Source organism: Sus scrofa, chromosome 13 (assembly GCF_000003025.6).
Source record: "Sus scrofa isolate TJ Tabasco breed Duroc chromosome 13, Sscrofa11.1, whole genome shotgun sequence".
Taxonomy (NCBI): domain Eukaryota; kingdom Metazoa; phylum Chordata; class Mammalia; order Artiodactyla; family Suidae; genus Sus; species Sus scrofa.
The window spans coordinates 95000046-95013057 of NC_010455.5; the positions used below are offsets into that span (position 1 = coordinate 95000046).

A 13012-nucleotide genomic window follows, 5' to 3' on the forward strand; every position below is an offset into this window, starting at 1 on the left:
CTAGTCTGGGAACCTCCGTATGCTACAGATGTGGCCCTAAAAAGCAAATAATAATAATAATATGTATGAATATAGAAAAAGACTGGAGGGTATATAGTAAAAGGAAGTAGTAGTAGATACAAATACAGATGATTATTGTCTTCTTTATATATATAATTTTTGACATGCTGTCTTACTTTATTCAAATATCAGTCTGATCATGCAGAGTCCAAGAATACTGAAATAATAAACCAAATATAATGACATGTTAAAAGATTGGTCTTTAAACATCATAGCCAGTGATGCCATGCTTGCCTATGATCTCGCCAACATAAAATCTCATCAACACCTCAGTGCCATCAAACCATTCAGCAGAGCTGCCTTAACTGTGAGCTGTTTGAAGCTACCAGTTTGAGTACTGTTGACTAATTTTTTTCAAGCTCTGAATAGCTGTAGGGATCTCAGCAGGGGTTGGAGGAACTAACTCAACCTTGGCATAGTGCCAAAATGTGGCCAATTGAGCCTTCAAGTAAGTCAACAGCAGCATTGGCCAGAACCAGGACCTTCAAGAGGTTATGGACAAACTGGGCCATGGTTCTAGGAATAAAAGTCCATCGCCTCGACTCTCTTCTTTATATTTTTTGATGTTTCCTATTTCCTATTCCTATTATAAATAAATAATATGAGCTTCTGTGGTTGATCACAAGGCTGAGCTCCCTAAACTTTTTTGCTCACCTCTCCTTGCTTACCCATGCCAATAATAAAGGCATTTCCTTGTAAATTCTAGTTTTAAAGTAATTAAGACAAATTGTAAAACAATCTTCCCAAACTTCCATCATTTGTACATTGTGTTAGTTTCACATGTCTGAGTACCAGTTGGGTATTTTTTACCTTATTGAAAGTTTTTAAAAATTATTTTTGAAAAGATACTTTAGCTAACAAGATATAAGGATAACAGTCAGGCACATAAAAAGATATTCAATGTCATTAGTCATTAAAGAAATGTAAATTGAAACCACGATGAGACACCAGTTCATACCCATTCCAATGGCTAAAATTAAAAAGATGGATCATACCAGTGTCAGTAAGGATGTGGAACAAACGGACCTCTCATACATTACTGGTGAGAATGAAGACAGCTACAACCACTCTGGAAAATAGTTTGGCAGTTTGTTAAAAAGTTAAACATGACTACCATATCCAGCCATTGCACTCCTAGGTATTAACCCAGCAGAAATGAAAGCATATGTTCATATAAAGATGTGTACATTAATCTCCATAGCAGCTTTATTTGTAATAACCTAAATGGAAATCAACACAAACGCTAATGGGTACACCATTCAACAACAAAAAAGACTGAACTATTGGTATTACATGGATAAATATTCAAATAGCTCTATTAAGTTGAAAGAAAATGAGGCAAAAAAGAGTATACTTTTCTATATTTAAATGTAAAAATATGCATATATAAATGATTACATTTACATCAAATTCTAGAAAGTGAAAATATCATAGTGACAGAGATTAATTATTGCCTGAGAATGAGAGAAAGGTAGGGGAGGGTAGGAGAGAGGTTATCAAGGGACAGGAGGAATTTTTGGAGTGTTATAGATAAATTTATTATCTTGATTATGGTGATTCTTTCATGGATATTTACATATGTCAAAATTTGTCAAATTGTACATTTATATATCTGCAGTGTATTATATGTCAATTAAACATTAATAAAACTGTTGAAGACAATAATTCCACCCCCTCCCCCGAACTTGGGTATTGTAAGCTTGTCTGATACAGTGTCATTGGTGTTATTAATCAGCTACTTTTTTTGAAGTTTCTTTACTCACATCCACCCTTCCCATTCTAACTGGCCTATCACACACTTAACAGAACAAGTTTTAGTGAATTTGCCTTAGCATGAGTAACATTTGAGACTACAGATTTTTACAGCAGTAGGGAGTTATTAAAGTTTTTGAACAGCTGATGAGTGAAATAATCTGAGCTTCTGTTTAAGACAATCAACCAGGGAGTAAGTGAACAATGAATTCGGATAAAGAAAAGATGAAATTGTGCATCTGTGAGGACAATCGTTAAAATGTTGGCATAATAATTCAGAGAAAATAAGAGCACTCATGCTGGTTAATGTTAGTTTTGGGAATGGAATGGAAGAATTCAAGAGATCCTGTGGAGATAAAAAATTGTTAGGTTTTGAAAACATAACTGTTTGCTTAGTAGTAACGAAGTCATTAAAGACCACTTGGACAATGCTGATTCTATAAAATGTATGGTTTCACAAGAGCATGAGTATGTGAAGTGTGCTACAGATGAAAGGAAGGAGGGGTCTACCACTCAGGAAAGACATTGGAGGAACTGAGGTCGATTTGGTGATTGTCTGCCATCATGAGATCATACTGAGATAATGAGAATGGACAAAAACAATTAAGAAATGGTAGAGGGAAGAAAAGAGAAGAAAAGACGATTTATTTATTTATCTATTTTTGCTACAGCATGAAGTGCCTTGATGTGGGATCTCAGTTTCCATGCCAGACCTGGGATTGAACCTAGGTTGCAGTGGTGAGAGTGCCAAATCCTAATCCTTAGACCACCAGGGAACTCCCCAAAAGATGCTTTCTTTACTCGACACATGAGGGAGAAAGAAGATAGGGGAGGCATAGTGTTATAGAAGCTCTATACCAAAAATTCAAGAACTATACATGCTAAAGATTTTTAAAAATCACAGGACTAGAAATAATGGGGAAAATTAAAGAAGGTTTTTGGTAAGAGGGGTGAGAGAATTAGAGTGGACAACACAGAGTTAAGAGAGGTTTGTCCAGGCCCAGAATAATGCTGGAGGGAAGATGAGTATCCTTGTAATTGAAGAATACCAACCTGACCCCTTTTCTTTGAGGTGCTTTAGAAAAATATTAATCATTTCTTGCTAGAATGTGAAATAGTGCCTTAGCAATTTATTGAAAATATTGGAGGAGGAGAAAAATTATGCTTTGTGGGGAAATATTTTTTTACTTTTATTAACACCTACTTCAAAGAGTTATTGGAGGAAATAATCTGGCCCTGAATTTTTAGCAGAAAGAAACTCACTGAGTTTCAAATGAGTAAAAAGCAATACCATCAGCTTACTGGACTGGGAATAGGCTCCATTACCTTCAACTATTTTAATACCCAAATGCTGCCTCAATTTAGTAAGAATGTGACTGAGTATACGCCTTATCTTCATGATGTCAGGCAAACCCAGCAAAAACACCTTATTGGGACCTGCCTTACTACCCAGCTCCAGAAGCAGCCAGAAGTGGGCATAACCAGAGAAAACAGGAAGAGATTATTTTCCCTTAGGAATGTAACCTTCATCTCTACCAAAACCCAACAGATATCACAGGTGGACTAGGGGAACAGACAATAATTCTTCTATAAAAATACAATTAGTTTGATAGGAGTAAAAACAAGACAGACCACATAGTTTAATATTTTTGAAGCTTTCTGTTACATAAATTTGTTCTAGTCAAATTTCTTTAATTTTCCTAGCCTATCAAAAGTTATAGGAGTTCTGGTGGTGGTTCAGTGGAAACAAACCCGACTAGTATCCATGAGGATTTGGGTTTGATCCCTGTCTCCACTCAGGAGGTTAAGGATCCAGTGTTGCCACGAAGTTGCAGACACATCTAGGGTCTGGCATTGCTATGGCTGTGGTGTAGGCAGGCAGCTGCAGCTTAGATTCAACGCCTAGCCTGGGCACTTCCACATGCCTTGGGTATTGCCCTAAAAGAAAAAAAGAAAAGTAAGGAAGTTACAATGTATTAATATATATTGAACTAATTATTGTGAAATGGCGTTCTCAAATCACTAAACTTGAATAGATTTTTTTACATTTACTGACTGGCAAGGAACAATTAGTTTTGTTTAGGAGTTGGCATTCAAATATTTTAAATATTATTTTAAAATATACACTAAAAGCCACAATGTACATACGGCTGCCTGGAACAGATTAGGTTGAATTTTAAAAAGTTTTCTTTACAGTTGAACTTAATGTGGGTAAATGCAATAATCTGAATTGGTAATGACTGTCTGGTGGAAAGGGTTAAGGTTGATGGAATTAAAGATAAGCTTTACCTTTGCAAATGAATTGGTGTAGCATAACGCAGAAACATGATCCTAAAATCAAGATTTTTTTTTTTTTTCCCATGTTGGGGAGAGTTGGTCTTGTGGCGCAGAGGAAATGAATCAAACTAATATCCATGAGGATGCGGGTTAGATCCCTGGTCTCACTCAGTGGGTCAGGAATGGGACATTACCATGAGTTGTGGTGTAGCTCATAGACGAGGCTCGGATTCCACGTTGCTGTGGCTGTGGTGTAGGCTGGCAGCTGTAGCTCCTATGTGACCCCAGCATGGGACCTTCCATATGCTGCGAGTGCGGTCCTAAAAAGCAATAAATAAATAAATAAATAAATAAAGGTATTTTTATTTCACTTGGCACTTTTCCTGGAAACATTAGGGATCCAAGAGAAGTCGGGAATCAATTACATTTAAAATATGAGTATATCAAGGTGAGATGCAAACTTTCCCCTTCAAGGGTTGCTTAGAAGTCACACTGATTTTCCTTTATCTTATTTGTCCTAGTTTTGGCTATTTCCAAATAGCCCTCTTCCCACTCCAAGGTCAGAGGCAGAAAGTGCCAGAGATTTAAAGGTAAACTGTGCCAAGGCTGAACAGCTGTCCCCGATCTGGGTTCTTCCTGTGGCTGCTGTTGTGTAGTACTCAAAGCCCTGCTCTTACCCCAGAGTCAGGGCCACAGCTGTCCACAGGAAATGCAACAGAGAGGTCTAATGGGAGTGAATTAGATGCACATGTCCCTTGGTATGTGGTGCTGGGCATCCTCAAAGTGCCTGCCGCAGGCACTGCTCTCTCCAGGCCAGAAGTGGTTCCAGGCTTGTGATCACTAAGTGTCCACACAAGCTGTGCTGTAAAACCATCTCGCCCTCCCCCTCCACTGTATGTTGTTGGTGATGGAATTCGAGCTTGTTGCTGGGTTGATGTGGAGGGAGGAGCACCTCTCAATAACTGAGCTTAGTCATATCCTCATGTGAGGGGAGAAGGGAGCCTGTCCCCAGAGGGACTTTCCTGCCCCACCATATCAGAGCACATGGAACAGTTTAGGCAGAGACTAGCTTTATTCCATGTTTTAAAATTTAATTTGCAGTCAGTTATAGTCAATCAAAAAACTGCTTGTTGAGTGAAACTTGATGTTAAAATGTTTCTGAACCTTATTTGTCCTATCATTACAATTTATTATTGCCTTTGGCATATAACAAATATTTAGACGTTTTGCCAGATTGTCAGAAACAACAAACATCCCATTGTTATGTTCTGTCATATGACAGAAATGCTACAATTTCAACAATTTGTTCAACATTCTAGCTACAACTCACCACCACCACTACCAAATATTCCTTATCTCAGTGAAATGGCAGATCCACCTGTTTGCCCCAAACTGCGGGAGTCATTCTAGTTTATTTCCTCTGTAGCTTCAATATTAAATAATCACTAGGCCCTGTGGATTCCACCTCAAAAACCTCTCCTTTGATTGCCTTAGATCATTTGTTTTTAAAACATCTCTCACAAGAATTTTCTTTCTTTCTTTCTCTCTCTTTCTTTCTTTTCCTTTTTTTTTTTTTTTTTTTTTTTTTTTTTTTTTTTTTTTTTTGCTTTTAGGGCCATACCTGCGGCATAGGAAAGGTCCCAGGCTAGGGGTAGAATCAGAGCCATAGCTGCTGGCTTACACCACAGCAACTCAAGATCCAAGCTGTGTCAGCAACCTACACCACAGCTCATGACAACGCCAGATCCTTAACCCACTGACCGAGGCCAGGGATCGAACCCACATCCTCAAGGATACTAGTCAGATTTATTTCCACTGAGCCGCAACAGGAACTCCCACTCATAAAAATTATTGCACTAGCTTTCTAACAGATCTCTCTGCCTCCTTTTTTGCCTGCCCTGTCCATGCTTCCCATTACCATCAGTGCAGCATGGGTGTTCTCTTGTACAACTCTGACCTTACTGCTCCCTTGCACAAAATTGACCATGCTTTCTATTGCATGCAACAAAATGTAAACAGTTCACAGCATCAAATATCTTCCTTATCTGGTTCCTATCTCATTAGTCTTTCCTTGAGAAACTATTCCCCATCTCTCCTCCCTCCCCAGGCCTTTACACTTTAGCAATCCCAAACCACTTGAGGTCATCAAAATATCGCAATATTATCTCATACGATATTCAAGATATAGAGAGGTTTCTTTTTTTTTTTTTTTTTTAATTTTCCCACTGTACAGCAAGGGGGTCAGGTTATCCTTAGATGTATACATTGCAGTTACAGTTTTTCCCCCACCCTTTCTTCTGTTGCGACATGAGTATCTAGACATAGTTCTCAATGCTATTCAGCAGGATCTCCTTGTAAATCTATTCTAGGTTGTGTCTGATAAGCCCAAGCTCCCGATCCGATCCCTCCCACTCCCTCCCCCTCCCATCAGGCAGCCACAAGTCTCTTCTCCAAGTCCATGATTTATAGAGAGGTTTCTCTGTGTTCTGTCTTGAATACTCTTATCCTCTCCTTTATCTGGCAAGTTCCTCAAATCGAATAAGAAATGTGTTAGTGTTCCAATAATAAAAATTTGTCCTGTCACATATTTCAAATGAACTTTGTATATTACTCAATTATGAAAGTATTCATGTTCTATTATAAATGCTTGTTTGCATTTCTCTTACCTGCAAAACTATGGCTTCCTTGATTAGTTAGTCATATCTTTTGTTTTCTTTGTATCTACACAATCTTGCAGAAGATTTGCTTGCTTTTTCATTCAAAATTATCTGTCATTCATATTGATTTGTTTAGCTGCCGTTGGTTATTTTACATACTGTGTAGCATTCTAGTATTCCATTTTATGAATGTATTACAATATTTTTCCATTTTTCACCAATGGACTTTTATGTTGTTTGTAGTTTTACTATTATTATTATTATAGACAAAGCTACTATGAAGTCTTGCATGCATATCCAAATGAAAATGTGCACAAAATGTATTTGAAGGTAGAATTGCTGGCTTGTGAATCACCTACTTCAATTTGTCTAGGTAATGCAAATGTTTTCCAAAAGGATTTGCTAAAGTATAGTTTTTTATTTTTTTCAAAACTATATTGGCCAGTCAAAATTTTTATTGGCCAAGGCCAGAAAAATGTAATGGTCGGGTTATCTTCGCTTTTCTCATTTCTTTTTGTCTTCTCTTTTTAGTGCCACACCCACGGCATATGGAAGTTCCCAGGCTAGGGGTCACTCAATATATTCTTTGAATTCAAATGTATTCACTGGATTCATTGAAAGTATTTCATAATTCATTGAATTCATTCAATGAATACATTGAATGTATTCATTGAGTTCAAATTGAATACATTGAGCTGTAGCTGCTGGCCTGTGCTACATAGCAACGTGGGATCTGAGCCTCGTCTGTGACCTACACCACAGCTCATGGCAACGCCAGATCCTTAACCCACTGAGCGAGGCCAGGGATTGAACCTGAGTCCTCATGGATACTAGTCAGATTTGTTTCCCCTGAGCCAGGACAGGAATTCCTGGAATTATCTTTTCAGTGGAAATCAATAGAATCTCTTTTTCGGAAAAAGCTTATTTGCATTGTTTTAAACAAGAATCACTTCCATTTTTATGTTTCCTACAAATTAATAAACATTCTTATGTATTTGCATTACAGTCAGTTTCCAACAAAGGATGCTGTTTCAGATTGTAAAATAGCATGGCCCATAGAGAGTCAAATTAAGGTGTACACACCAATAGAATCAGACAATTATGGAGAATCTGCTAGCCAGCATTTAAACTATATCTGACTGGCCAAATCCAGTAATAGCCTGCATTTTAGAGGCCCTAAACTAAGACCTTTTTTTTTTTTTTTTAATGCTTTCAAAGAGTTGTACAAAAGAAAAAAAATGCAGCAGAAACAAATGTGGACAAAGCTTGAAACATTAACTATCTGCTACTTTACTGAGCAAGTTTTCCTACCTTTGTCCTAGTCAATGCCCAAAATTTCATTAAAAATAATTAATTTTGTCCTTTATAAGGACAATGTTTCCCTCTCCTGGCAGATTATGCATTACCAGGGGTATAAAAGAAGTCAGGTAAGGGAGTTCCTGTTGTGGCTGAATGGGTTAAGAACCTGACATAGTATCCGTGAGAATAGGGGGGTCAATCCCTGGCCTCACTCAGTGGGTTAAGGATCCAGCATTGCCACAAGCTGCATCATAGGTTGCAGATGCAGCTATGATCCTGTGTTGCTGTGGCTGTGGTGTGGGCCAGCTGCTAGAACTCTAATGTCAGGTGAGTAAAACTTGATTTTACATTGGAGTTTTAATTGGCATTTACCTATTAATTATTGATGTTGTATATCTTCTTGTGTGCTATGGTCATTTCCATTTAATCTTCATTTCAATGCTTGTTTATATCTCTTATTCATTTGAGGGGATTGATCGGCTTCTATTTGCAGTTCTTTATATATTCTAATGATTTTCCACCTTTGTAAGTATTAGGGATATCTTTCCCTAATGCTTTTTTTTTAGGGCCACACCTGCAGCATATGGAAGTTCCCTGGCTAGGGGTTGAATCAGACCGAAGCTGCCGGCCTACACCACAGCCACAGCAACATGCAATCCAAGCGTGTCTGAAACCTACACTGCAGCTCACAGCAATGCCAGATCCTAACCCACTGAGCAAGGCCAGGGATCAAACCTGAATCCTCATGGGTACTATTCAGGTTTGTTACTGCTGAGCCACAGCAGAAACTCTAGAATTACATTTTTTTTGTATGGTGTAGAAATGCATTATTTTTTTCATCTGCAGTTCTCATCACTAAAGATTTATAAGTCCTTTCCCTATCTACCTATAATGTCAACTCAGAATATATCAAGTTTTCTCTTATGTATGAGTTTACTTTTTGTATCCTATTATATTCCATTGATATAGTTGCTTTGAACCAATGAAATACTGCTAATTAGCAAATTACTCTTAAAATACTTTATAAGCTTTGTTATCTAGAAGGTTAAATTCTTCTACCTTGTTCTTTTTCAGGATTTTCTTGGCTATAATTTTCCCATTGCTCTTCCACAAATATTTTCTAATCATCTTACCATATTTCAAAAAAATGTTTTGGACATCTAATTTAATCTGTAGATTAAGAACTGATTTTATGGAAGTTCCCAGGTCAGGGATTAAATCTGAGCCACAACTGTGACCTACACCACAGTGTTGAAAAAATGGATCCAACCTGTGCCTCAGCTCCACAGGGACCTGAGCCACTGAAGCCTTTTTTTTTTTTTTTTGACTGCTAATTATTCACTCTTTTTTTTTTAATTAAAGTATGGTTGATTTATAATGTCCCAATTTCTGCTGTACAGCAAAGTGACCCAGTCATACATATATATATATACATCCCTTTCTTATATTATCTTTCATCATGGTCTATCCCAAGAGACTGGATAGAGTTCCCTGTGCTATACAGTAGGACCTCATTGCTTATCCATTATAAATGTAATAGTTTATATCTACTAATTCCAAATCCCAAGTCCATCCCACTCCCTCCCCTCACCCACTTGGCAACCACAGATCAGTTCTCTATGTCTGTGAGTCTGTTTCTGTTTTGTAGATAGATTAATTTGTGCCATATTTTAGATTCCACATGTAAGCAATATCACATGGTATTTGTCTTTTTCTGACTTACTTCACTTAGTATGAGAATCTCTACGTGCATCCACGTTGCTGCAAATGACTTTATTCATTCTTTTTTATGGCTGAGTCTGGTTTAATAATTTCAAATGAGATTTGCTCTCTAGGTTTCTTTTGTAGAAATAGTACAAAGTAATAAATCCTCCCTTCTCTAAATCTTTGGCTTGGTTGTGTTTGTTGACTCCAACACCCACCAAGAGGCAAAAACCCAGCTTTCAGGTAACACCTGCATTTAGTTTGCTATTATTTGTTCTTCCTTTCTAACTCATAAATGAGTTTGATCTTAATTTTCCCTTCAGATATTCTCCTGTAATTAGTATCAAGGTTATATTATGAATTATACATTATAAAATGAGTTATAAAGCTTATAAAATGAATTAGGAAATATTCTTCCCTTGTCTACGGCTGTACCACCCTGAACGCACCCAGTCTCATCTGATCTCGGAAGCTAAGCAGGGTTGGGCCTGGTTAGTACTTGGATGGGAGGAGATATTCTTCCTTACTATGTTCTTTAGGAAAGTTTGTATGAGAATGGAATTGTCCATTAATAAGGTAGAATTTGGAGTTCCCTTCATGGCTCTGCAGTTAATGAACCCAGCGAGGAACCATGAGGATTCAGGTTTGATACCTGATCTTGCTCAGTGGGTTAGGGATCCAGTGTTGCCGTGAGCTTCAGTGTAGGTCACAGACGTGGCTCAGATCCCACGTTGCTGTGGCTGTGGCACAGGCTGGCTGCTGTAGCTCCGATTTGACTCCTAGCCTGGGAACTTCCATATGCCAGGAGTGCGGCCCTAAAAAGCAAAAAAAAAAAGTAGAATTTGCCTAAAATGTCTAGGCCTGTTTCTTTTTTCTCTCTTTGTGGGGAGATTCTTAACTCTCTGTTAATTTAATGATTGTAAGTTTATTTAGGCTGTTTCTTCTTGAAATAGTTTTTGGTAATTTGTATTTTCCCAGGAACCTGTTCATTTTATCTAATTTCTTAAATATATTGAAGATAGCAGATAGCAGCATATAGCATTTTATTATCTTTTAATTTCTGCTTTATTTCTTTTATTCATGCCTTACAATGCTGAATTATAACCTCCCCAATCATTGATATTATTTAGCCTTTCTAATTTTATTTATCTTCTCAAAGTTCCAATTTTGGATTGTTGATCTTCCCTACTATATATATTTCATGAATTTATTATTTGAAGGTGATGCTTTCTATCTTCTTAGGATTTATTCTGTTTTTCTTTTTCTAATTTCTTAAGTTAAATGCTCACATATTAACTTTCAGCTTTTTCTTCTAAAGTAAAATATATAAGGCTATAAATCTCCCTCTAGATAAGTCAACTGATACTTATATGCAGTATTTTCATTGTCCTGCAGTGTTGTTTTTTTAACTTTCGTTATGATTTTGTTACTAAAGTTCGTGTGCCTGACACACAGTGAGGCCAAATAAAGCAAAACAGTGCTTGGAGCTGACAAAAGTTTATTGCAGGGCCATAAAGATGAAGAGTATGCGTGGCTCATGTTCAAAAACTTCCCCAGTGGTTTGGGGGGAATGTCTTGACAGGAAAAATTGGGGGTGAGGGCTGCAAAGTGTGTGACCTGATTGGGTGGGGGTGAAGTAACAGGGAGGTGCTCTAGGACTCTTAGGCTCTTTGTCTAAGGTAGAAGCAAAGCAGTAATACATACCCAAAGGAGGGAAGGTGTGGGCATCCCCCTCAATGAAGAGTGCACCAGAGAGGTGATTTAAATTACTTACATAGGACAGTTCTTCCAAACCTTTGCCTTCCTTTGGCCAATTATCTTGTTTCATTTTTCACGCCTAACCAGATCTAGGACCCTCCCTTGATCTGCATGCCCATCTTTTGGCCAAAATAGATTCCAAAGCAGAGCATGGCAGGATGGTTATCCAGACTTATTATGGCCTGGGACCCCCTCCCTCTCTGACCCAGAGGGATCTTTCTGGGCATGTTAGCTGGGGGGGTCTCCCTGGTCCTGAGAATGAGGAGTATGTGACCTCTTTGTTCTGTCCAAGCAGGGCCCAGCCCCTTTTGATCTTGTCACTACCATTGTTTAACTGTTTATGGAAGACAAGTGCCAGTTACTTGCCTGGTGCCTGTGGTTATTCCTGTCATGAAGTAGAGATGCATGGCTTGCTGTAAATGTTTGTCCTGGAGCCTACCTATCTCCTGCCTCAAGAAGTGTAAATAAGAGGCTGGTTGCAAATGTCTATCCTGGAGCCCATCTACCTCCTGCCTCAGACCAAAAACCCTATCCCAAGACTGCGCTATTTTTACTGGACTGCTCCCTTGTTTCTGCATTCCCATCCTTCCCTGATTAGCAACCGTTTGAATCTGCCCTTTAGGACTCCAGGAAGATCTAGGAGACTGAGTGAGTGAAGCCTATTTCCTACAAACAAGAAAGGAGTGGGGGTGGTTTTTCTGGAGGCTTAGTGGGTTAAGGATCTGGCTTCGTCACTGCTCTGACTCTGGTTATTATTATGGCATGGGTTTGCTCTCTGGCCTGGGAGCTTTTGAGCTTTTGTGCAGCCAAAAAAAAAAAAAATGGAGGCCATAGAAAGGACTTTCTAGGAGAGCCCCACAGGATCCTGCTGGATTTCCATTTCATCTTTGATTCATGTGTTATTTATTAAAAAACAATACAGTTGAATGAAATGTAAAGATCTTATTATCTTTATCAAGTTATTCATGAAAGAGGCAGCATCCAATGTAGCAGATAGGAACTTTGAAGAGCTATAAAGCCTAAGAGATTTTAGAGACAGAATGGAGCAGGAACATGGAAGTCGTATTTGGGGGCGGGGGGAAGCGCAGATTAGCTTTTACAAGTTTATTTCCTTTATGGTATGACAGAGGTCCTCCAGGCAGATTACCTAACTAGTGCTAACCAGGCTATCCTGATTAACTACTTTAAAATTCCATTTCTGGGATAGCCAAAACTATAATTAAGTTCAGCCTCAATTTGGTGTTGTGGGATTCACATAAGCTAAACTCCTTTTGGGGCCTGTTACCTTGTCTTGGATGTATTTAAAAGTGTTTGTGTGCATCATTTAACAATTTCTAAATGTACATGTGGTTTTGATTCATGTGTTAAGTTCCAAGAATGTGTTATTTATAATGAAGTCTTTAAAATTCACTGGAGCTTGTTTAATGGTTTAGTGTATAGTAGTAAATGTTTATAAATATTTGATGAACGCTTAAAAATGTGTATTCTCCAACTCTTGGGTAAAA

The 13012-nt window shown here is 38.1% G+C and overlaps 1 pseudogene; it reads right to left on the reverse strand.

The window, feature by feature from the left end:
* On the reverse strand, positions 222–572 carry LOC100511901 (annotated as a pseudogene).